The sequence below is a fragment of the Dasypus novemcinctus genome, chromosome 17 (genome assembly GCF_030445035.2).
Source record: "Dasypus novemcinctus isolate mDasNov1 chromosome 17, mDasNov1.1.hap2, whole genome shotgun sequence".
NCBI classification, from domain to species: domain Eukaryota; kingdom Metazoa; phylum Chordata; class Mammalia; order Cingulata; family Dasypodidae; genus Dasypus; species Dasypus novemcinctus.
In genome coordinates this window covers 62,026,820-62,052,998 of record NC_080689.1, presented here as the reverse complement: position 1 = coordinate 62,052,998, position 26,179 = coordinate 62,026,820, and the positions used below count along the sequence as shown (strand labels likewise).

Here is a 26,179-nt window from a genome sequence, read left to right as displayed (position 1 = left end):
GGTTCTTAGATACTAGGTTGCCTAGATCTCCTAGAAAAGGGCTTGTCACATACACAATACACACAAGTGACTGAAATGACCACATTGTAGTTTCTAGGCTTGGAGCAAATTTGCTCTAAGAATTAGCATAGTGCTGGATCTACCAAACCTCAACTATTCTTTTTTTTTTTTTTTAAGATTTTATTTTTCATTTCTTTTTTCCCCCTTCTCCCCTCCCCTGCCCCCAGTTTTCTGCTCTTTCTGTCCATTCCCTGTGTGTTCTTCTGTGACCGCTTCTATCCTTAGCAGCAGCACTCTGAATCTGTGTTTCTTTTTCTTTTTTTTAAAGATTTATTTATTTATTTAATTCCCCTCCCCTCCCCCGGTTGTCTGTTCTCTGAGTCTTTTTGCTGCATCTTGTTTCTTTGTCCGCTTCTGTTGTCGCCAGCTGCACGGGAAGTGTGGGCGGTGCCATTCCTGGGCAGGCTGCACTTTCTCTCGTGCTGGGCGGCTCTCCTTACAGGTGCACTCCTTGAGCGTGGGGCTCCCCTACGCGGGGGACACCCTATGTGGCAGGGCACTCCTTGTGCGCATTAGCATGCGCTTGGGTCAAGGAGGTCAGGGGTTTGAACCACGGACCTCCCATGTGGTAGACGGATGCCCTAACCACTGGGCCAGGTCCATTTCCCTGTGTTTCTTTCTCTTGCATCACCTTGTTGTGTCACCTCTACTTGTGTGCGGCACCATTCTTGCGCAGGCTGCACTTTCTTTTGCACTGGGAGGCTCTCCTTACAAGGCCCACTCCTTGCACGTGGGGCTCCCCTACACGGAGGACACCCCTGTATGGCAGGGCACTCCTTGCACGCATCAGTACTGCACATGGCCAGCTCCACACGGATCAAAGGGACCCAGGGTTTCAACCGGGACCTCCCATGTGTTAGGCAGAAGCCCTAACCCCTGGACCAAGTCTGCTTCCCCTCAACTGTTCTTAAGAGCTCACAGATGATCAGATGTTTGGCAGAGGGTTTAGTGTGAAGACTTTAAATATATATGTAAGACCTTGGCAAACATCTATTTATCACTTTGTTCTAAAGGGCTTTAAGGCAGTCTATAGAGATTCATAAAATATAGCAAGGCAGACTAAGAAGATGGGAAAGAAAGAAGGAAATTAAGTGTACAGACACAAAATGGTATTAAGAAGGAGGCTAATACAGAAACACAAGGATAAGATCCTCTTCACTTGTTATGTTATGCAAGAATCATTCAACTGTAAATTTTCTAGCAGCCCACACAAAAAAGGAAATTGACCAGTCCATTGCTCATGTTTTATTTATTCATTGACTCATGCACTCACTTATTCAACAGACATTTGGTGAGGGCCTACTGTGCCAAGTTCTGTGAGAGGTACAGTGAAGCAGACAGACATCCTAATGGCACTTAATAGGGCAGAAAACAGACTGTCTCTTCAGACAGCACTTCAGACATTCATCAGGAAATCTCTCTAATGATCCTCTAATTACACACTGTGATAATAGCTATGAAGGGAGACACAAAATATACCATGTCCAGAAGATGAAAACACAAAAGACACACTTCCTAAGGGAAGCACAACCATTCCTGATTCCAAGACCATGCTTTTTCCAAGCATGGTACATGTCATTTCCTTGTCAGATGTAAGGATTAGTTTCACAGGGTCATTTTTTAATAGTGTCCCTCTCCACGAGCTCATGCTACCCTCCTGCAGCACCATCAGATTGGGTAGCAGGTCTCAGCCCCTTTCTGGTTCTTAGAATATGTCTACCGAGGGGTCTGTGAATTCTCTCAAATTAGTGGCTTCATTTCAATCATCCTGATGGCAAGCCTAAAACAGACGCTGGGGCCTCTATTTGCTGCTTATTTTCCTGGTTGAGCCAGGGGCAGACCTGGTGACCTTGGCTCACTGGCAAGGGTGAAGGGGAGAGGAGTATGAATAGAGGCGTGTGGGGGAGAGGAGGTGCCCAGGCTTGCGCAGGCTGCACCTGGTGACCACTGCCCTATCAGCAAAGAAAGGAGCTGTCTTATGCCAATTCTATCTTCACGTGGATGAAAGTTGCAGTAATTTCCTAGCAGCACGTTTTGTAGTAAAAGCATAATGAAAAAGTTTCTGTTGCTGGTTTCCGTAGTAATGGGTTAGATCTCCATGTAATGCAGGTCTAGTAATGCTGCAAAACTGACCTTGCGTCCAGTAGCTTGAGGCAGGTGGTTTGGTGTAATGGTTTAGGGGAGCCAGACTGCCTGGCTTCAGATCCTGCTTTCTCCTCACTAGCTGTGAGACTTTGAGCAAGTGATTCAACTTTTCTATTCTTCAGTCTTTCTTCTAATGTGGAGATTAGTTTCTGGTAAATCAGTATTTCATGATTAATGAGCAGATTAATAAGTTATGTGTGAGAAGTGTAGAACATATGTAAGGTTCACTATATCTTAGCTATCACTATTTTCATTAATATGTACTGATATCATTTGTGTGGTCATTCCAGGATGGTTTCATAGAGGTTTTCATTATGGCATGAGATTACCTTCATGGAGTAAATACATATTTGAAGTTAATATTTTCCTGTACAACATGTTTTGTGTGGTATGTGTCAGTATTACCAAAGTCAAAACTTAGAAAAGGGAAGCGGACTTGACCCACTGGATAGGGCGTCCGTCTACCACATGGGAGGTCCGTAGTTCAAACCTTGGGCCTCCTTGACCCGTGTGGAGCTGGCCCATGTGCAGTCCAGATGCACGCAAGGAGTGCCCTGCCATTCAGGGTGTCCCTGCATAGGGGAGCCCCATGAGGAAGGAGTGCGCCCCATAAGGAGAGTCAAAGCACGTGAGGGAAGACCCTGAGAGGGGCTTGGAGCCAACTCCCTCCTTCTGGAATCCAACCGTTAGGGGGTGTGTGCACCGTGTCCCCCAAGCCCCAGGCTGAGAGGTGGTGTTGACCCAGGAGTGGGGTCTTTCAGTTCTACAGACACAGGCAGATCCCTCATTCCAGAAGTTTCAGTCCCACCTGGGAGACACCACCTGGCCACCACCTGTGGAACCAGACAGTGAGTAGCCACGGTGGAAGGGAGGGAGGGCGGGAAGGTAGCCGGTATCGGGAGGCCCAGAACCCAGGACAAGCCTCTCCCCTGCCATCCCCAGGCCCCTCAGTGGGTCTGACCTCTTTAGAGGAGGGCATAATCTTTTTCTTTTTAATGTAGCTATAAGTATAATGTGCATCTCAAAGTGCACATAAAGTGCACAGTCTAATATGTTTTGATACGTGTACACCCATGAAACCATCACCACAATCAAGATGCTGAACACATTCACCACCTGCCCTACCTGCACCATAGTTTGTAACCCTTTGTAATCCCTCTGCTCAGTTTTCCCTCCTCCCCAGGCAACTACGTCTCTACTTTCTCTCTCTGTGGATTAGTTCGCATTTTCTCCTTATAGACATATAAGGGATTGACTGGACATACTCTTTTTTTTCTTCTCTGGCTTCTTCCACTCAGCATAACTATCCTGAGTTTCACCCATGTCGTGGCATGCACAGTAGTTCATTCCTTTTTATTGCTGATCAGTGATCCATTTAATTTCTATGCCACAACTTACCCACTTAGCTGTTGACAGAATTTGGATTGTTTCCAGTTTTTTATTTCAAATAAAGGTGCTGTGAACATTCATCTATAAGTCCTTTTATTGAATAATCTTTATTTTATCATGGGTAAACGCCTAGGAGTAGAATGGCTGGGTCATAGGTGCATGTTTAACTTTTTAAGAAACTGCCAAGTTGCAAAATGTTTGTAGGATTTGTAGTCCCACCCACGGAGATGAGAGTTCCTTCTCCTTCACATCCTTTTCAACACTTGGGATGATGGGTCTTTTTCATTTCAGCCTGGCTAATAAGTAGGTAGGAGTGATATCTCATAGTGGTTTTAGTTTGCATTTCTCTAATTACTAATGATTTTGAGCATTTTACTTCGTATAGTTAAATACGTCACTGAAAAAAAATTTATCCATTCAAACTCTTGTCTAAATAAAAAATGAGTGTGTCATCTTGTTGAATATTGAGAGTTCTTTATGCATTCTAGACACAAGTCCTTTCTCAAATGTGTGATTTGCAAATATCTTCTCTCAGTCTGCTTGCCTTGCCCGAGATCATGAAGATATTCTTCCATTTTCTTCCAGAAATTTTAAAGTTTAGGTCAATGTTTCATTTTGAGTTAGTGTTTGTGTAAAGGCGTGAGGTGTGGATTGAAGTTAATTTTTTAAAAGATTAATTTAATTTATTTATTCCACCCCCACCCCCCCGCCACAGTTTCTTATCTCTGTGTCCAGTTGCTGCGTGTTCTTCTGTGACTGATTCCATCCTTATCAGCTGCACCGGGAATCTGAGTTTCTTTTTCTTGTGTCATCTTATGTCATCTCTCCTTGTTGCAGTGCCACTCCAGGGCAGGCTGCACTTTCTTTCATGCTGGGTAGCTCTCCTTACAGGGCACACTCCTTGAGCTTGGTGCTCCTCTACATGGCACGGCACTCCTTGTGCCCATGAGCACTGCGCATGTGCCAGCTCCAGCCAGGTCAAGGAGGCCCGGGGTTTGACGAGGACCTCCCATGTGGTAGGTGGTCACCCTATCTGTTGGGCGAAGTCTGCTTCCCTAAAGTTCATTTTTATTTGTTTGGATATTACTATTCAATTGTTCCAGGGCCATCTCTTGAAAGGATTATGTTTTCTCCACTGAATTGCCTTTGCTTCTTTGTTGAAGATCAACCCTGACTTCCTGTTCTGTTCTCACACCTCCAAAGGCCAGGTGGTCTCACACATCCCATAGCCAGGGCTTGAGGAATATGGCATGGATCCTGAGGGGAGGATGGAACCAGGCAGTGACCATGGATGTGTGAAATTGAGTCCTTGCTCATGAGGAGAGCCAAGGGTGATGGCAAGACCAGGGGCAGTGGCAGGTGGGCTTGCTGGGAAAGACCCTGCAGAGGAAAGGGCTGCAGTTTCCTTAAACGGCCGTGGTGGCCAAGATCTCTCACTCAGGGCTCTCATATCCCCAAATTGCTCTGAAGGGACTCTTGTCCTCTGTTTTCTGTAGGGGTGCCCAGCCCTTTCAGAGGCAATTTCAGCTCAGAGGCCCCGGGTGACCTGAAGGTGTGTCACCCCTCCATCATAGCACTGTGGATTGAACAGGGGCCTTCTACCAAGAGCACCTATTTTGTTCCTGTGGTTTTTTTTCCCCCTGGAATTTGTAATCAGAAAATTTATGTTTGTGTTTACATGGTTTCAAGGAGTAACGATGATGAATCAAGAGGCTCAATGGTTGGTGTACAAATATAGCTCAGGACTAAACATGGGCCTTATTCATATGTTTTTCTCAATGACTCTTCTAATGGTGAAATTTGTGTGGAATTAAACTTCAACAGCTCTAAATTATATAATGAGTTATTTTGAAGTTCATTTACAATGGCAGAAGAATCCAATCTCATCTGCATGACTCCTAGCGCGTGGGGGTGTAGCTAGTTTACAGTAAACAAGAATTTCTATCCTTTGGGCCCTTTAGTTCATGTGTGATGGCTAATTAGGTCTTTGGCTATTGTTTGGTCCAGGGTCAAGAAGACCACAGGCCGAGGTGTAGGCATCTCTCCACGGAAATCTTTAGAACATGCTGGTCGATCTATATGCTTCCCTATGAAATGGGCCTCTTTGGCCGACCTCTGCATTTCCTCCCCTGAAGATTCCTACCGTTTTGCCAGGGTGGCTGATGTACAGGAAGCTCTCTAGCTGTGTAAAGAGCATTCTCATACCTGGGCTGTGGAGATGCAGATGCTGAAGTACAAGGTGGACAATGTCTGTTCCCAGATCCAGATGCTCAGCGGCCACCTGGAAAAAACCAGTGCTGACAGCCAGATGGTCAAAGGAGTTCTAGAGGATGCTGGCACCTGTTATATCGAGACCCAGATGTTAAGGAATTACTTGGAGGGGGCTGATGCTGAGATCCAGGGACTACAGAAAGCTCTGGAAGAGGCAAACCCATTGAATTCCCAGACCCAAGATTTCTTACAAAGCAGTTCAGAAAATACCAGCTTTGCACTCCATATGTTAAGCCAAGGCCTAGAAAATGCCAACACTGAATTTCATGTGTTAAAGGCAGGTTTACACTACACAAATATGAGTTTACAAAATGCCAGTGTTCAGAACTACCTTTAGAAAGGCAGTCTGGGGAGTGGCAGTGTTTTAAGGACTCAGTACCAGGTGTTAAGCAGCAGTTTGGAAGGGCCCAATGCCGAGATCCAGAGGCTCTGGGGAGGTCTGGGAAATGCAAGTGCTTTCAATTCCCAGACCCAGCCCTTTATAAAAGGCAGTGTACACAACACAAGTTTTGAGATCCAGTTATTAAGAGGTCAGTTGGACAGTGCTGATGACGTGATTCAGTTGTTAAAAAGAGATTTGAAAACTGCCATTGCCCAGACCCAAATGGCAAAGGGCGGTATGGAGCAGACAAAAGCTGAGCTCCCAGGAGTAAGAGCAGAGTTGGAAAATGCCAGGGGAGAGTTAGAGACCCTAAAACAAGGAATGAAGTGTGCTGCCTTAAATTCCCAGACCCACATGTGAGAAAACAGCCTGCAGGAGGCACAGGCTGAGATATAGAGGCTTCAAGTTAATGTGAGTAATATCAACAGGCTACATGTGAAAATCGAGGAGCAGCAGAACAGCCCGGACACCCTCTGTGCAGCCTGTGCTTCACAGGATCAGCTACAAAGGAACCAAAGTAAGTGGTAGGGAGGGTCCACCCTGGAGAGGGCAGAGTTGCTGGGAAGTTAGCCTCTTTAGCCTCAAGCATGAGTCCCATCCGGGAAAGGGCAAGGGTGGTGGAGAGAGAACAAATCCAATAAACACACCTCCTCTGTGCCCCAGCAGTAGCACAGAAGACCTGAGAAGCTATGTCCTTGCTCTCAGGTGGCTAATAATCTCTCCACAAAATTTCTCCTTTGGCAAACCGGATCTTTGTGATGAGGTGTGTGGTAATGGCAGAGTGTGCTTGTGGGAGTAGACAACCTGTTTGTGACTTCCAGCTATCACAAATGATGTGAACTAGTACAAGTTGCTTACCTTTTCTGAGTATCACTTGCAAAATGGGGCAATAGGATTTGCTTCACAGGGAGGATCAAATGAATCAACACAGGTCACGCACTTAAGCTAGTAGGCAGCATTCGAGCATATATCTGAGAAAACTTTCATGAACATCTCCCATGTGTCAGGGGTTAAAGATGAATAAGACAGGACGCCTGCTCTTGAGAAGGTTACAAGATGCAAGGTGGAGACAGACCAGTAAGCAAAGTCATATAGATTGGTGAAAGAGGTGTTAAGTTAGAAGCAAGTACTGGGAACTGAGAGGGCGGATGCAACAAGAAAGGTGAGAAGGAAACTTTTGTGGAAGGGGGAAGGAAATCTACTTATCTGTCATCTATCTATCTAATCATCTATGTAATTTATCTATGCAAGTTTCAAAAAGCAAAACCTTTACTGCATGAACTCACTCTGACATTTTATATTCTATTCTTTAAAAAAAAGAGCAAAGCATGTCAAAACTGATAAACCAATTTTATGACCCACTAATGGGTCGGTGATTACAATTTGAAAAACACTGGGCTAGAGGGGTGGGCAGGACTGGAGAGACACATGCTAGATTGGGAGGCCTGTGAGTGAGCTTGGCTTTCATCCTCCAGGAAATGTGGAGGCCCTGAAGGGTTTTAAGGAGAACCTTGAGATTCTGACTTGGGTGGCCGTGGAGGGTCCCCAACTGAGGAATTAAGGAGGAAGAGGAGCAACAAGACTTGAACATGCTGTCTGTGGTGCTTTGGGGGACATCCAAGTGGACATCGCCTGCAGGCTGTCTGGAGTTGAGGAGAGAGGCCAGGGCTGAAGACACAGGCTTGGGTGCCCCGGGTATGTGGGTTCTCATTGCAGCAGTGGGAGTGGTGGGGTTTGCATGAGGCAAAATGCAGAAGAGGGCTGAGAGTGGGGCCAGGAATCAACCTTCAGGATGCAAGAAGGGAAAGATGTGTGTGAACCAACTGAGGACAGGGGAATTGGGAGATGTGCATGTGGGAAAGCCAAAAGAGGAGAGAATTTCAAGATGGGAGTGGTCAGTTCTGGCACATGCCAGAGAGGCCATGTAAAATAAGAAATGAAAAGCATCCACTGAAGCTGGGCAATTCAAAAGTCATAAATGAAGTTTCGGTGGAAGCAGATCATGGTTACTGGGCATGAATTGATCAGGTACATGAGTCTATCAAGGAATGTAGCTGAGAGCGAAGGAGAGATGAGGGGAAGAGTAAAAAACAATGCACATCATCTATTTCACCATTATAACATGTTTCTATTAATTATAAACAGTGTGGCAAATATGGAAAAATTGCAAGATGAGAAAACAAGCATCTGTATTGCCATGAAAATTTCCATGACTTCCAAGTGAACCCTCCCCCAAACCCCCACTAATATTTTGGTAAACTTGAGAGACAGTCTCCAGATTCAGACAGGCTTCACCTGGGGTTTACAGAAAGGAAACAGCAAAGAGGTGGATGTTGAAGATAGGGGAGGAGAGAGGGAGGAGAGTGAAATGCACGATGAGTGACTGGCCTTGAAGAGGGTTGGGATGGTACTTGAATCTCTGAGGCTGGGAAGGGAGCAGGTGTGGAATTTGATGAGCACCCTACTGTGCAGATGTGGGAACAGGAGACTGCGAGAGCTGCTGTTAACCACATCTGTTTCTGGGTGGCATAGGAGGTCACTAGCTAAGGAGGAGGATGCCTGTAGGGAGCTGGGGGAGAGAAGGGATGGTTGGGAGAAGCTGCTGGAGAGATGGGGGCTGACAAATGAGGGCTTGGCAGGCAGTGCCGAGCCCCTGCTCTTTGCCCATGTTTCCAGTCGAGTCTAAGGAATCACTGGCCATGCGGACCAGTGCCTGGAAGTCTTTCCTCCTTCCTGCCTCTCCTCAAGCCCCACTGCTGCCCTCCTGCTTTAGTATGGACTGAGAGGTGCTCCATCCTGGCTGTGCACTGGAGTCACCCAAGTACATGCCTGGGACTCATGTACAGAAATCTGATTTCTTTTGGTTGGGATGCAGCCTGAGCACCAGGAAGTCTTAAAACATGGACAGTCAGGGTAGAGTATCATTACTTTAACTATTCCTTAAGGGCCCAAATAGTAAAATTGAGACCTGTGGACCACAGTCTCTGTCATAGCTCCTCAGCGCTGTCATCTTGCACTGCTGAAGCAGCCGAAGAGAACGTGTAAATGAATCGGCGTGGCTGCTCCAGTGACACTATTTATAAAAAGAGGCTGCTGATGGGCTATAATTTAGCCACCCCTGGTTTTTTCAACTGGTTCTGAGGCGTCAGAGAGCATAAGAATCTCACATGGCTTTGTTAAAACTCAGACTGTTCAGATACAATTTCTGAAAAAGCAGGTCTGCGCTGGGCCTAGAGAAGGGGCATTTCTACCAAGTTCCCAGGAGGTGCGATGCTGCTCATCCAAAGAACACACTTTGAGAACTCGTGGTCCCCATGGCCTGTCTCTCCCTGAGATCTTTGCAGTTGGGTTCTGATGGATGTTTCTGGCCCAAGCAGGATGGCCTTTTTTTCTTGTTGAACCTGCATATTGCACCACATTGAAATATTTACAGTGCAAATTTGTGCCATCCATAAAACCCTTCAGGGCCTCCCATTGCGCACAGGGAAAAATCCAAATTCCTTCTTATGGGCATAAGATGTAGTGCTGGAAGGCTCTCCAGGCTCCACTCCCACCCCTTGCATGCTGGCCACACCCCAGGTTTTGCATAGATCAGCTCGTGCCATGCCCTTTTGTGCCTGCTTGCCTTTGCACCTGCCATTTCCCCTGTCTGGAAGGCTTTTCTTGGAAATGATCCCCTGGCAAACTCTTCTACAGTTTTTTTTTCAAAGTGTTTTCCTGATTAAAAATTTTTTAAAAAATGTTACAGCAGTTGTAGGCTTAGAGAAATATCCTGCGGAAGGTAGAGAGCTTTGCCCATGATTAATGTTTTCCCTTAGTGGGTACATTTGTTACAATCGATGAACCAACATTATTATTATCATATGATTAACTATAGTCCATAGTTTAGAGTAGGCTTCACACTTTGTTTTGTACAGTTCTGTTTCTTTAAAAAATTTTTACTGTGGTAACATATACATAACAGAAAAGCTCCCATTTTAACTCTTTCAGTATATACATTCACAATATTGTGCTACCATCATCATCTTTTCTGGCTAGAAGTTTTCCTTGGCCCCAAATGGGAACTCTCTACCAATTGAGTATTAATTTCCCATTCCCCACCCCCTCAATTTTTTTTTAAAGACTCATCTCAAGGAATATCTCATCCCAGATTCCCTTGCTAAGCCCCCCCAGCCCAGGTGACAGAGACTACACCCTCTTTCATGCCTCTATTCTAACCTGCAGGTGGCATTTAATTAGTTCATCATCTGTCCCCTTCTTACATCTGTCTCATTTCACAAGACTGTAAATTCCTCGAGGGCATGAATCGTGTCTTACTGGTCTTTTTATAGCAGTCCCTGGCTCACAGAAGCTGAGGAATGTCAAACAATGAATGTATGAATGTTGAAGATATGAATGAAGAAATGAGTGTTGTGGCTCCATTTCAATAGCTGAGGTAGAGATGATACTAAAGAGCAGGATGTGGTGACAAGGAGGGAGGAAAGAGCTGAGACTTGGGGCTCCTGGTGACAGGATGAGCTCTTAGTGTGTGACACCTGTGAGGGCAGTTAGAGCAGGTGATGAGGAAGTCCTGGGATAGTCATGAGTGTGGGCAGCCAGAGTGGATGGAGATCAAATCAAGGAAGTAAGGGAGACTCTGGATGGATGGACAACTTCCTCGAGAGATGGCGGGAATTGAGATGGAGACTGCATGGTGGCAGTAATGAGATGGGAAATAAAGTGACATGGTCAGAAAGCACATGTCTCAACAGAGAGTTTTTCTGGGTAGCAGAGCCGAGTGTCCCAGGAGTACTGAGCCAGGCGTCTTGAGCTGCAGCTTCCTGGGGAATTGGGTAGTGGGATGGAGGCATGGTCTCAGCAGCACTTGCCCTTGGGGAACCAAGCCCCAAGGACATGGGCCTCAGTGGCCAGCTGCTGGCGGGTTCAGGAAGGCCAGCTCTGGGACATCCACCATCAGCCCCTGGTTCCCTCTCCTCCCACCTCTGCTGCAGCTCAGCTTCTCTGGCTGCTCCTGCAAGGCTGGAAGTTCTTCAGGGGGAGCTTGTATGACTTTTCTGATGTCAAGAAGTCTTGGAGGAGGCTGAGCAGTTCTGTGTGTCCCAAGGAGCTCACCTGGCATCGGTGACCTCTCAGGAAAAGCAGGTCAGAGCTGGGGGCTTGGGGTGGTTCTGACAGGGTTGGTGAGTGACAAGGGCCTTTGATGCTTTTACCTTCTTCTTCTAGGGGAGGGCACAGCCCATAACCTTCATGTCTCCTGTCAGGCAGGGAACAATACTGAATTCCTCTGAGCATCTTGCACTGGAGGTGGAAACCTGGACAACAAACCCCACTGTCCTCAGTGACTGAGGGAGATTCCCTGAAGTCGACAGATGTCAGCAGCAGGGCAAGGCAGAGGTCGGTGGTAGGGTGGGCACCCTGAGAGCATGAGGGAGCATGCTTTTCCCTCAGCCCCTCAGGTCCCTTTGGGCTTCCTCTCCTGTCATCAGTCTTGATTTTTTTTTTATCCCCCCCCCCTTGAGGCTTGCTTGCCATCTGCTCTCTATGTCTATTCACTGTGCAGTCTTCTGCATCTCTGTATTCATTTTTGAATTTATCCCACCCCATCCTTGAGACTTGCCTGTGGTCTGCTCTCTGTGTCCATTTGCTGCGTGCTTTTCTGTGTTTCTACTTGCCTCCCTTTTTGCTGTGTCACCTTGCTGAGTCGGCTCTACGTAGCACTTGCATGCCAGCAGCTCTCTGTGAGGTACGGGCGAGCCTGCCTTCACAAAGAGGCCCCAGGACACGAACCCAGGGCCTCCCATATGGTAGATGGAAGCTCAACTGATTGAGCGACAGCCACTTCCAGAATCTTAACTTTTTAAAATGCAGTTGAATGTTTCATTAGTAGGATAATAAGCAATAGTTACACTATTATAGAAGGTTTATGATAACAATGTTACCCTTGAATTACATAATTTTTAGAAGTAGTTTTTATTTTCAGGTCATTTTGTGAATTCTGAATATAATAACTAGAGTGTAGCCCATGTCTCAGAGTGCTGTGAAAAAAAAAGAAACACCCTGTATTATGTTTATCTGCAATCATTTGAAAGTTTATTTCAGTAGTATAGGTGCTAAATGTAGCTTTTCCATTGATATTACTACAAGTTGCTATTTTAAACCTCTATCCACCACAATTTAAAATAAGTATTCTGGATTAAGTTGCTTCACATTAGTTTATTTTCATTCCTAAATAGATGTTACATATTTCTCAAATGCTGCTCTATTCCTTCATTGAACAATTTCTGAAGGTTTACTCAGTATCTTCTTCTTTTTTTTAAAGATTTATTTTTTATTTTATTTATTTCTCTCTCCCCCCGCCCCAGTTGTCTGTTCTCTATGTCCATTTGCTGTGAGTTCTTGTTGTTGTTTTTGTTTTTTTGTTTCTTTTGTTGTGTCATCTTGCTGCATCAACTCTCTGTGTGTGCCGTGCCATTCCTGGGCAGGCTGCACTTTTGTGCTGGGCGGCTCTCCTTATAGGGCGCACTCCTTGCGCATGGGGCTGTCCTCGTGGGGGTATCCCTGTGAGCCACGGCACTCCTTGCGCACATCAGCACTGTGCGTAGACCAGCTCCACACGGGTCATGGAGGCCTAGTTTTTGAACCACAGACCTCCCATGGAGTAGGCAGATGCGCTATCCACTGGGCCAAGTCCACTTCCCCAGTGTCTTCTTGTTACCCCCTGGGTAACAAGATTTGTTGACAAGTCCTGGATTTTCTGCAGCAACTTCATAAATTTCTATTGTTTCTACTGATAGAGGAGAATAGGGCTCACTAGTAGCTTTTGCACTTTCCGAAGCACCCAGCTCATCTCGTTTGTTCAGTTTTGCCCCAACTTTGAGAAGACTAGAGGAAACAACATGTCCCAAAGCTTCCTGTGCAAAATTGCCGAGTCCCGCATTCCAGCACTGTTTTCTGCTGTTATTTGGTCATGCTTGCCTTGGAATTTCTGCACTGAGAGCAGACTGGGCCGGTGTGCAGCGTCTGGGTGGCAGCGGCACCCCCCCACACAATCCCTGGTCCACAGGTGCAGATCAATCTCGATTTTAATGTCAGTCAATCCCATGGCTGTGGAGGGCATGTGAACAGGAGACCCAGGCTTCCTGGGAAGGCCAGGCACTCACATTCGATTTGAGGAGCACCAAGGCCATCGAGGCACAGGGTGGCCAACTGGACATCTGGGGTCGGCCTAAGGATGTGTCTAGGTTATAAAAGACCTCACTAGCTCTGGTCATTTCAGTTGACATTACCACCCAGGCCACAGGGTGCTCCTGAGACTGTTGTGTGGGTGTGAAAAAGGCCGTGCTGCTTTGTAAAGCATCCTGAGAAGCTCTGGCCAGATGTTGTCCCAGGACAGCACACTTCGTATCCAGGGCTGGGACTAGGTAGGGACAGTCACGTGACGGGAAGCTGGGCCTCCCCGAGGGGCCCTGGCTGCTGCTTAGACCCTGGACACACCAGGGAAGGTGCAGGGAGGGGTCCAGCTCTGCAGGGAAGTGCGAGTTCTGGGGTGGAAGTTGAAAGGAAAGACCCCTCCCCTCCCCTCTCCCCAACTTGCCGCCTCACAGACACCCTCCCCATCCTTGGATCATCAGTGACTTAGGATGTCCTCAGCAGACCCAGGCCCATAGGCATTGCAGCTCTGTCCCTTTTCTGGGGCTGCAAGGGGACTGGGGAGCCACGTCAGTTTAGCTCCATGTGTCACAGCAGGGACAAGGACCACTGCCTGTGTCTAGCTGAATAACATCTCTCTATTTCCAGGTTTTTGAGCAAGGAGCAGCTGGACAACTGGCAGCACAGGAACAGGCCCACGGAGGACTGTGTCCATACTCAGCAGATGTGGAATGACATATACTGTGATGCCACCTACCAGTGTTTCTGCAAGAAATCCATGGGTCATGACGTGGCCTGAGGGCAGAGCAGAGCTGAGGGGTCCCTCCCGGCGGCCAGCTGTGGGCCTCCTCCATGCTGCCTGTGAGCCTCTGGCCTCTGCTTGCTCTCTGGGGCTTCCACTTGGCCTCCTGGGTGTCCTGCCTTGAACTCTGTTTAACCCTTTGGAGTCAGGATAGAATAGGGACCTAAGGAGGAGGGGGCAGAAAAACCTAATAAGCCTGGCAAGAGAAACTGAGGCACTGGCCTGCTGGCTAGCATGAATGTGCTGAGCACAGGGGCAAATTAGGAAGGGGCAGCTAAGAAGCACACACCCTGCAGCTTACAGCACACAGCACACACCCAGCGGCTCTGTGATCAGGAGGCAACCTCATTACATGGCGGAAAGAGGGATAGGGCAAGGGGGGCAGCACCCCAACCCCCACCCACTTTCAGGTTACCTCTTGCTTCATTGACAGTGACCAGAGGCTTATCACCGTCGGTCAGCACAGCCTGCAGAGCTCATGGACAGCAGCCAGGAGCCAATCACCACCCACCAGCATCCCCTAACCCAGCCCCTAACACGCTAATTGGATCACCCAGTAGAGTTCCCCTGCTGTGTCTCAAGTATGCCAATCAGGGCACACCTGGAGTCCTGTACCCCCATAAATCACGGACCCCATGGCAGAACTTTGCATTTCCCCCCCTTGCCTGCATCCCTGCAGGTATACTTTCCTTCTCTTTCCTCAACCCCATTACATTCTTTGCTTGCCTGATTAATCTGTGGCTTGTCCTTGAATTCTTTCTTGAGAAGAAGCTGAGAACCTAGATACTGGTTCTGATCCCACTTCAAGACATTGACCCCACATAAGCAGGGGGACCAATGGTGTGCCCTGGTGTGCTCCTCAGTGTCCACCTCCACAACCAGCACAGGCTGTCACCCAGCAGGTCCTCAGTAAACACTTGATGAATGAATGAAAGCCCTTGGCTTGTTAATTTTTTTGGTTCTATTTTTCTTTATTAAAAAGACATGGAAAAACATTTGGGTCCTTACTGAAAATGGAATTTTTCTTGTTTCCATTTCATTACTGTTGATGCAGACATTGCACATCTCTGTTAGGACATGATACTTTATTCTGATTAAAGAAGGATCATTCTTTGTTCCAAACACAACAGTCTTGGATACACTCTCAGGAAAATTGGCTATGCTCTCCCTAAATCAGTTCCTTGTTTCCATTGCTTAAGGTAGAATTCTGAGTGGGATAAAACCTGGGGTTGGACTGAGGTGCCATTCTCACCTTGTCTAGGTAAAAGGCTCATGAGGAAGTAGGTGCATCAGCATTTTGAACTTCTATCTAGTTCTAGTAAGAGGTTAGAAGACTTGTTTCCTCCCGGGGTCAGCAGCACTCTGTCCAGCTGACAATTCTCAGGTTGCTGGACTTTTATCTTTTGGAGATGCCCTCTCCTTTGTCTTGCAGCTTCCATAGACTTCCAGATTCTAGCTCCTCCCCTTGGCTTTTGCTTGTTTATCTCTTATAGCCATTGTGTGCATGCACAGGGAACACTATGCAGAATTCTGGAGACAAGCCTCTGCAGTGTTCCTCCTCTGTAAATTTCCACTGCTCTCAGTCTCCTGAAGCTCCCATCCCACTTGGCCCTTGCCTCAGCTCAGCGAGACTGTCATGCCCCATTTGAAAAGCCCCTTCTTGCATGACCTCATCCAGAAAGAGCCTCCAGGAAGAAACGCAGGGGGTTGGAAGGCGTCCTTGTCTCAGTTTTGCTCTGCCTGTTCAATATCTAAAAACAATTATTTCATGTATTTTGTCCAGTTCCCTCATTGCTTGCAGCAAAAGGGCTAGTTGAATTATTCCACCATAACCAGAAGTGGTAATTTTGTCTTTGATGATACCTTTTCTTGAACAGAAACTTAATTCTATGGTATTCATGTTTATCAGTCTTTTACTTTAGGGATTCTTCGATTTTTTTTTTTTAATCAATCTTAAAAACTCCTTTCTGTGCCAGGATTGAAATAACACTTTGCTATATTCTAGTACCTATATTTGTTTATTTTTACCTTTATATGGTTAATCACCTGGAATTTGTTTTTGAGACTATTGTGAGATAGTCATCTACTTTTGCTCAAATATTAAATCATAACCTGTTCTTCACTCAATTGGTAAGCCAAGTGTTAGAGGTTTGCAGTAATTAACAAGCTGTAGCTCAGTTACCATCATATGCACTGGGGAAAGGCTACCCCCTCCCTCATAAGCCTATATGTCTAAGGATATTGCACTTTCCTGCAGTTTAAACAAAGAAACCAGGTAGAGGCAGGAGTAAAGGGAGACAGAGATCTCAACTATGTGCATATCAGAGGGAGATGAAAACCTTCAGTGCCTGCATGTCAAAGGGAGATAAAGAAACCCTTTACTCCCTACAGATCTAAGAAACAGCCAGTCCTCCAGCTTTCCAAGAAAACTTAACTCCCTATACCACTACCCTCTAGCCATACAAGGGAAATTTTTCACCTCTAGGGCTCCCCATTGGCCCCTGTACCTCACTGGGTCCCTCAACCCTCTCTCACTGACCATCATTTCCCCACCTAGGAAAGTTCTGTGTCAATTCAAAAATTCAATTCCCCCCCTTCCAGGAGTGGGCTGAAGTCTCTCTTCAGACCCCCACCATGGTGGTTTTGGGGCTGAAGTCTGTTCTTCAGACCCCCTCCAATGGGAGAGCTCCTCAATATATTCTCTGCCTGTGGTCATATCAGTCTCTGTGTCCCAGTGAGTACTTTTTTTCTCCAACACCAACTCTATCTAATATGAACTGTATGAGCTTGTTTCTGGATTCTTGACTGCATTTCACTGAGCTCACTTTTCCTTTATTGGAACCACACTGTTTTCATTGTTATATCTTTATGTTTTGTTATCACCTGGGGCAAGCCCCTTTGGCTTTTTCAAAAATTTCTAGCTCTGTTTTTGGCCAGGTCTTGGTAACTGCTGAATTTCACTGAAGGGCCACAGGTGGCTGGCTGGAACCTTCCTACATGTGATTCTTTCTTGTTCCTCTCAAGCCTGTCAGTTTCATCACAAAGGAGTCCTCCAGTCTTTTGCTAGAAAGATAGAAGCTCAGCTGCCAGTCTTCTACTGGCCTAGTGGGGTAAGGAGATGCGGCATTTTACCGTTTGGTATAGAGATGTGTCCTGAATCCCTCTGCTTTCAGCCTGGCTGTGCAAACCTCTCCTGGTATAAACCTCCTTTCTCTTCTGGAAGGGGCTAATGCCTGGTTACGGGAGGTAGAGGAGTGAATGGGTATGTCTCAATGGTCTCCATAAAACTCTTATAAACAGTTTTCCTGTTTTCAGCCTACCCTGCCTTTAGAGGTAATGGATACTTGTGAATTGTGAGCTTGCCAGTGTTCTATAGCATGGATTGTCCCACTTTTTACTCACTCCCCCCATTACTGCTAAATCACTTACTATTCATTTACCCATTGCTAGCCTCCAAACTTTTGTTGCCATTTCTTGTCTTCTTTTAATTCCTCTTCCTTTGTCTTCATCCTTATGGGCTATTCTCTTCTTTATTCCTTTACTGTCATTATAATTGTTTCTGGGAGGAAGCAGCTACGAATGTATATATTTAATCTAGCCCTTTTAACTGGAAGTTCATGATATTTTCTAATAAGATATTAGGATACTAGGGAATGGCATTGAATTTTGTCTATCTCATATGTAGCCACTTTAACCAATATAGACATCATAAATCTTATTCATTCTCATATTTGTTTCTAGTTAATTGCATTGAGTTTTCTGTGTAAATGAAATTCTATGCCAATAACGATAACCATGATTGTTCTTTTCCAGATTTTGGACCTTTTCCTTTTCCTTTTGTTGTTGCATTGGTAAAGCTTCCAGAACAGTGTTGCCTGGAAGGAGTGATAGCAGACCTTCCTGTCTCCTTTCCACTAATGTGACTGTTTCTGGTTTTGCACTATTGTTTATTGCTTGTTGTTGGTTTTGGATAATTACCCCTTATAAAGTAAAGAAAATTCCCTTCAGTTCCAAATTAACAAGAGTGTATTTTTAAAATTAGGATTGAATGTTGAATTGTACAAGTGGTTTTTCAGTGTCTATCAAAATACTCATCATTATCCCTTACTCTGTGAACATATTGATCACATTAGTAGTTTCCTAATGATGAATTCTCATTGCGTTTCTTGAGTAGCAACCTCTTTGGTTATGGTATATTATTCTCTTAGTATGTTGCTGGATTTGAATTCCTGATAGTTTAGTCATTGTTTTCTTTCTTTTTTTTTTTTTTTTTTCATTTACTGTTGTAGAAGTGGAGAGAGATTCAATTATTTGCATATAGAAAGGCCAGGACTCTGGAATGATCTTGGGAAGGAAAAAGATTTCAGCAAGGCCAGCAGGACTCAGGACTTGTCTGTTGAATACCTGAGCTGCAACAAGATTTTCAAGTTCCTTTTGTACAGGGTGGGGAGTCACATGGTGATTTTATGAAAAAAAAAAAATGACTTTCTTTGTTAAGTGTTTGCCTGAGTACCAGACAGCTTTTGAGTTAGCATAAAGGTTTTGAATTAACATATAGGCCAAATTCCCTCTGGATGCAACTTTGAATACACATTCTTTCTGAACATTCAAAGTCTAAAGGGCCTATATTACTTAATTGAATTTCTAGGCACAGTTGGATACAGAATTAGATAATTTTGAATTCAAGCACAGGCTATATTTTATTTCCCCTTGAAGCAAAGTTTAATTTTATTTAAGATTCGGCATCCCTATTTTGAGAATCTCTCTGGACTGACTGGTATGTATATAGAGTTTGCATTGCTAAATTGTTTCCCAGGACTGGAGTGGTTGCCATGATTATCAAGGGCAGGGCTGCACTTCTCACTGTCCCTCAGGCACAACTTAGTTTTATCTACAAAGAGATAAACATCCTCCCACCCATAGCCTGGGGGCCACTGGCATTTACCTGCATTTCCTGTGGCTCCAGATCCATCTATTAATTTTATTTTACCCTTAAAGGGTTTATACTTTTGTCTTAAAGAGGTGATGAAGGGCGATGCTCTCTTTTCTGTAACTACTTCCTGCTGGCCTTTGCTTGTAGTCATTCCGTAATGTAAGAAACAAAGATTAGATTAGTTTTCACATAAAGGAAGAAAATATTTTTTAATGTAACCTGGCAGCCTACTGCCTCAGTCTCCCACTCCCATGTTAAGCAGAAAGAAAGGAAATCAGTTAAGCCAGTGCTATAGGCAGTCAAAAAATGACCAAGAAAGAGCTAAGTAAATACCAATTCAGCACTAAATTCCATTCCTTATTTGGCAAAGAGGAGGACGTAAAAACTAAAATGGTTGGAATATGATGACGGAAGCGGTGAATCACAAACTTTTGCGTGGGCAAGTTAGATCTTCTCGGATAGGCTGTCACTTCTGAAGTATCCAATCTGAAGAAACAGAGGAAGGGCTTGCGTGCTAGGCTTAGGGCTATAAATTGTGGCATTTTTGTTTGCTTGGTGCGCCAGCCACGTTTTCTGGTTGTGCGCCCCTTCTTGCAAGATTGAGAATAATTATTTTCTTCTCCACAATTGGGTGAGCCTTATTTTCTTCCAGAAGAAGATTTTTTTCCAACCGGTTTGGGACTCATCTGGGATTCTCAGCCTTCAGAGAGCAGACCCCTGGGGTGGACGACGAAAAGGCGCGCTCCGCTGTTTAAGTGGTCTTGGACTCCACCGGCAGGGGCCCCACCTCTTGCAGCCAAAAGGCCCGAGAACAGACGCTTAGATCTGCCAATTGTGGACCAGAAAAAGGGAAGGGAAAATCTTCCTCTCATTGGCCAGGTGACTCCATGCATGGACCAAGGTAAGAAGAAAGGCTATTAAGTATTACCTTGGTGGATGGGACTTCTAATGAGTCGGAGGTTCACTGTGTGTGCCTGAGAATTGTGACATACGGCGGGAAGTGAGTGCAGAGTCCCGATTCGCATTTCCCTTCTCCCTTGAGGGAAAGGGCCAGAGAAGGACAAAGCAAAAGATTCAAAAGAAAGAGACCCAGACAAGATTCAGAATGGGAAACAGAGGCAGTCGGTCAACTGGGAAAAAGCAGAAGGGGGTATGTGTAGGATCCCCCAGAGACATTCCTCCAGATAGTCCACTAGGGAGGATGTTAAGGCATTGGACCAATAGTGATTGGACCAAGGGAAAAGACAAGAAGAAAATGATTCAATACTGCTGTTGTATCTGGACCAAGGAAAGTATTTTACTGCCTGGTGTATTCTGGCCAAAATATGGGTCAGATGAAGATTGGCTTTGTGCTGACCTTGTACTGTATGTTAATGGAAAAACACCCTTCTCCAAAGAAGCGTCTGACTATGCTATGTGCTGGTTAAAGGGAAAGGGGGCCACTTTCTATCCTATGAAAGCTGAAAATCCAGGCTCCAAGACTAAGCTTGCAGAAACTAAGGCGGCAGAAACAAAAGCTGTAGAAACTAAAGCCTGCGACCCCCTGTCTAATCTCCCTCCTCCTCATGTTCCCCCTCCCCTCCCAGGAAAAGGGTCATTAGACATGGAGGGCCCAATAGAACCCATTCTGAACCCTTGGGAACTGGAGAATCAAGCAGGGTCAACAGCCTTACCGGTTACAACCCACCAACAGCTGAGGAAAGAACTGGAAGAGTGTAAGAAAGATATACACAGTTTTCCATTCGCCAGAGCATCTGAGGAGAAGAGAGTGAAAGAACAAAACTCCATTCAGCCGTTGTATACGCTGAGAGAAGTCCCAATGGGGCCAGGGGAGATTGGCTATGTCAATGCCCCAGTGACAAGTACTGAAGTAAGGAACTTCAAGGAGGAGATGAAATCTCTAATGAAAGATCCAGTGGGGCTGGCTGAACAAGTAGATCAATTCCTGGGTCCTAGATTATACACCTGGCCTGAACTTATGTCCATACTGAATATCCTCTTTACAGGAGAAGAAAGAGGAATGGTGTGGAGGGCAGCTATGAAGGAGTGGGACAGGCAGCATCCACCTGGACAGGGGGTGATGGCAACAGAACAGAAGTTCCCAAACACAGACCCTAATTGGGATCATAATGACCTGGGCGACAGAACACAAACGAAAGATTTTAGACACCCCATTATACAGGGGATCAAATTGGCCGTTCCCAAATCTCAAAACTTGAAGAAGGCCTTTGAAGTAGCCCAGGAGAAGGATGAAATGCCCTCTGCTTACCTGCAACGATTGAGGGACCAAGTGAGGAAATATTCAGGGATGGACCCTGATGATCCTGTGGCTCAGGGAATGTTAAAAGTCAGCTATGTAAAAGGGTCTTCGCCTGACATTCAGAAGAAGATTCAGAAAAAAGAAGGATGGATGGATAAGCCATTGGAAGAGTTATTGAGAGAGTCCCAGAAAGTGTTTGTAAGGAGAGAGAAGGAGAAGCAGAAACAGAAAGCAAAGGTTGTGATTAGCAAAGTCGATCAAATGGTAAGAAAAAGACTGGAGATGGGTCAGGGAGGAAATAGGCAGAGGGAAGATAAAGATTCAACTTGGTCTTATTTAGATAAGGGGACGAGGAGAATGCAAGGCTCTGCAGGGTGCTCTGACTGGGAGGATGGGTCATTTCAAAAGGGAATGCCGGAGTTTAATGAAAGAGATTCTGGTAATTCCCCTCATGAATTTTGAGGATTCGGGGGGTCTGATGTTCCTCACTTCTAAAACCCACTGGGAGCCTTTAGTAAATCTAACGGTGGGCCCATATCATTAAAAAATTACATTTCTAGTGGACACTGGCACAGCCTGATCCTTATTTCCCCAGAGGAACCAAATTCTCTGGAAGTTCCCTTACAGTCTCATGGGTAAAAGGAGAAGGATTTGAGGTCCCCATTCTTTCTCCCACTAATATTTGTTAGGTAGACAATCAAACTGTAAGCCCTTTGTTGTACATCCCAACCAGGTAGAAACATGGAGAGACCCATCATTTCCTATATTTGTGAATGAAACGCATGTGTTTCCTGGGACTATAGATGACAGACTACCCTTAAAACCTGATGCAGAAGGGAGGAAATATATAATCTTATCCTTCCTTTTGATCATACACCATTATATATTGGAAAAAGTCACCCTTGCATGCAAACAAAAAATTGGACTATGGTTACCATGACAAATAATGGTACAAAATTATTCATAACTTTGTTTCCTTCATATAATTCTTCAGTAACTGAAAAGCAAATTTATAATTGTCCACCCAAAAAACCTGAAAAGAGGGATGGCAGGAATGCCATATAGGAAGAGGATCTGTCATTTTTAATGATTCCTATTGAATAGTGAGGGAAAGTGCTTCTATGGAGACCCCCAATGAATATAATGATAGATTTATATGGTATGGACTTAACAAGGGTCAAGAAGTTAGACATGTGCAATGTCCTTTTTCGGAATCTCTATTCTTGGGTGAACAAGTGGTATATACTAACAATTTTACTGTTTGGAAATGTAAAGGAAAATGGTTACCAACCCCTTGAATTAATGACACCTATAGTCTTAATATACATAAAAACTTGTGGAAAGTATTTCTTGGAATTGCCCCTGCTTATGAATGGATTGATAATTACAGTCAAACAGGTTAATATCTACAATTAAATCAAATCTATCCATTGAAAGCATGTGTCAGGGATCCTTTCATATTCATTATTGGAAAAATAACTATAAAAGATAATGCCATGTTTTATAAAAATGGTGCCTTGTGTACTTATCTGTCAGAAAGTGTGTTGCAGGATTGAGACACCGTCACAATAGCCAGAAGACGACGAGGTATATGGATTCCCATGCAAATGAACCGAATATGGCAGTCATCACTTGAAAGTCAGCTATTGCTACACATGGCGCAAGAAATCATGAAATGGACGAAAAGATTTATTGGACTCCTAATAATTAGTATAATGGGACTAATTGGAAACATCAGAGCTGCTGCAACTGCTGCTGACGCTTTGCATGAGACTGTTCAGACTCAACAATACGTGCACGATCGGCAGAAAAATGCTACTGATTTGTGGCATAGCCAAGAACACATTGATGAACAGTTAAATAATCGGGTTAATGATTTAGAAATAGCTGTTTTGCATATTGGAGATAAATTGTATAATTTAAACTTGTTAAGGGGATTGAAATGTGATTGGAATGAAAGCCACTTTTGTATTACTCCTCTTGCCTGTAATTCATCTGATATAGAAAAAAAGAGTAATCATTTGCTAGGCCAGAAAAGTAATATCTCTCAGGAAATAATTGAATTACAAAGAAAAATATTAGAAATGTCTCCAAATCAAATTCATGTAGCCAATATCAAGGATATTTTCTCAGATATGCTTCACATATTACAAAATTTAATCCAGTTACTTGGTGGAAATCACAGCATTTCCTGTCAGCTTTCGGAATAGGGTTAATCATATTTGTTTTGTTGCTCATGATTCTTGCCTGTGCCGGATACTGCTTTCAAAGAACATTGCAAAGCATAATAGCCAAGGGACATGCGAATAATCTGGTGCTAGCAAAAGCACTTCAATCACTTCCCCTAGTCAAAGAGCTTGGCTGGTAGTCAATGACGGGTAAGACTCTCAGAGGAGGGCAACCTAAGACAGGCACAGTCACCTTGACTAAAACAAAAAGGGGAGATGTTGGAAACTGAGGCACAGTGGCCTCACAAGGAGAGACGTGCTGTCTCCATGCTAGTGCTGTCTCCATGCTAGTGCTGTCTCCATGCTAGTGCTGTCTCCATGGCTATGCTTGCACTCTCAGGAATGCACTAATTAAGAGTTCCCGTCAAATGGATGAAGCAGTTAAAGGCTGAAAGAAAAGATGAGCACATACCTTTTGTAGTGAATAGAAAACATAGACTTTGTACCTTCAGATGAGATTTTTAAAAATTCCTTAGACTGTGGCTAATGCTGACAGTTAACTGCATGTTACTGTTTGTTGTCACGTAGGCTATGTGTTGCTCCTTGTTCTCACATAGGCTACATGTTCCTGCTTGTTATCACATAGATTGGGGTATATAGAGAGCTCCTTGTAAACAATAAAGTTGTCTGATGAGTCTCTACTCGCAGATCCCCTGATCGCAGCTCTCTTGTTCTTTCTTTCTTTTTCTTTCTCTTTCTTTCACTCTCCTTTTTCTCTTTTTTTCATTCCTGATACACTTCAGGTCCAAATCTCCAACAATCCCCAAAGAAATTGGAATCACTGTATTCTCTGAAAAGTAAGTAAAATAACTAGAACAACTGGGGCATCCTTAGATAGCCAAGGGAAGTGGCTCCTCCCAGACAGCCAGCAGTTGTTGAATAAGCAAATAATGAGGGAATTACTAGCAGTTTTACACCAAGGTAGCCACTGGGGAGTAGAGGGCATGTATGACCTCATCCTCAAGCATTTTGGGTGTATGGGCCTTTCTACTATAGCCACACAAGTAAGTGAACCATGCCTAATCTGTCAGAAAGTTAATAAGAAAGTTTTAAGGAAGCAAGTGCCAGGGGGTAGAGAGCCTGGCCTCAGACCAGTCCAGAGCATTCAGGTTGATTATACTGAATTGGCCCATGTAGGTAGACTAAAGTATGTTCTGGTAATTGTGGATTATGTGACAGGGTGAGTAGAAGCATACCGTCTTGCTTCAGCTGCAGCATCAGGGACTTTAAAAATTATCCTTGAAGAAATCATTCCTGGATATGGGTTAGTAGAAAACATAGATTCAGACAATGGTAGTCACTTTACATCCAGAGTGTTGCAAAATATTATGCAGGGTCTAGGTGTCACATGGAATTTCCATACACCCTGCACCCACAATCCTCAGGGAAAGTGGAAAGAATGAACCAAACCTTAAGAAAACATCTCTCTAAGTTGGTCTTAGAAACCAAATTACCATGGGGTAAATGTTTACCTGTAGGTCTGTTAAGAATCCAAACTGCCCCTAGGAAGGAACTGGGAATTTCTCCTTATGAAATGCTTTCTGGTCTGCCCTTCCCTGGGAAGCCTGGAGAACTCCCCTCCTTTGAGTTGAAGGATCTCTTTCTTCAAAATGATATACTGTCCTTGTCTTCTACTTTGTCATCCCTCAGACATCAGGGTTTGCTGGCTCAGACTGCCTCTTGAATTTGCAGTCCACCAACACCAACCTGGCAGCTGGGTCCTAATCAAGTTGTGGAAAGAGTCCAAACTCCAAACGACATGGGAAGGACCTTATCAAGTCTTGCTGACAACTGAAACAGCAGTCCTAATGGCAGAAAAAGGCTGGACTCCTTACACTCGAGTAAAGGGACCAGTACCTCAACTGGACAATAAGTTCCCAACAACTTCACCTCAGTCTTGGAAAATAATTTCTGCCCCAGTTCCCTTAAAGATCACACTGAAAAAACAATGACTGGGGGGCAGTGGGAAGGGAATTGAGGTGTGTATTGTCCTAGTCAACAATGGCCCCGTCCTATCAGACTACCAAAGGAGAAACTCAGACCTCAATTTACAAGTGAAAATAATCTTACTAGCCATGATATTTCAAACCCAAGAAGCAATTAGCCCCATCAAATTAGTTAAAAATGTGACTGAAGGTCTGGAGTCCCAGATGGCGCAGTTTGATGCCTGCCAAGTAATAGACTGTGGGAATTTAGAGCACCAGCGCTGGCTGAGTGGGAAAAATAAAAACCTATGCCCAGAGCTGTGGGGAATGCCTATTCAAGCCCCTCCTTGCCCCTCCTGGGATGATATATGGTGGACTACCCAGTTTAAGGGATGGACCATGAATATGGGATGGGTCTCACCAAGTTCAAGTCCATTAAAGGCTAAGATAACCTTTTATAAAGGTAACACTGCGGCGGCTTGCTCAGTCGGTAGAGGTGGGGTCTGGCTGCGGACGAGGGGTCGGTCCAGCTCTGGACGAGGGGTCGGTCCCGCTTGGGACGATGGGTCAGTCCCACTTGGGACGAGGGGTCGGTCCGGCAGCAGATGAGGGATTGGTCTCACAAGGGGTTGCGC

At 45.0% G+C, this 26,179-nt stretch overlaps 1 long non-coding RNA gene across 5 annotated transcripts; it reads left to right on the top strand.

Annotated features, from left to right (window-relative positions):
* The first annotated feature begins 6,675 nt into the window (after window positions 1-6,675).
* LOC131273998 (uncharacterized) lies at window positions 6,676-24,276 on the top strand. Of its 5 annotated transcripts, XR_011646166.1 has the most exons (5): window positions 6,676-6,764; window positions 7,723-7,942; window positions 8,887-9,068; window positions 11,509-11,641; window positions 14,045-24,276. It is a non-coding gene; the product is annotated as an uncharacterized lncRNA (long non-coding RNA). The 5 variants fall into 5 exon arrangements; XR_011646164.1 differs by lacking the exon at window positions 8,887-9,068; XR_011646165.1 differs by lacking the exons at window positions 6,676-6,764; window positions 8,887-9,068 and adding an exon at window positions 11,239-11,389.
* The last annotated feature ends 1,903 nt before the right edge of the window (window positions 24,277-26,179 follow it).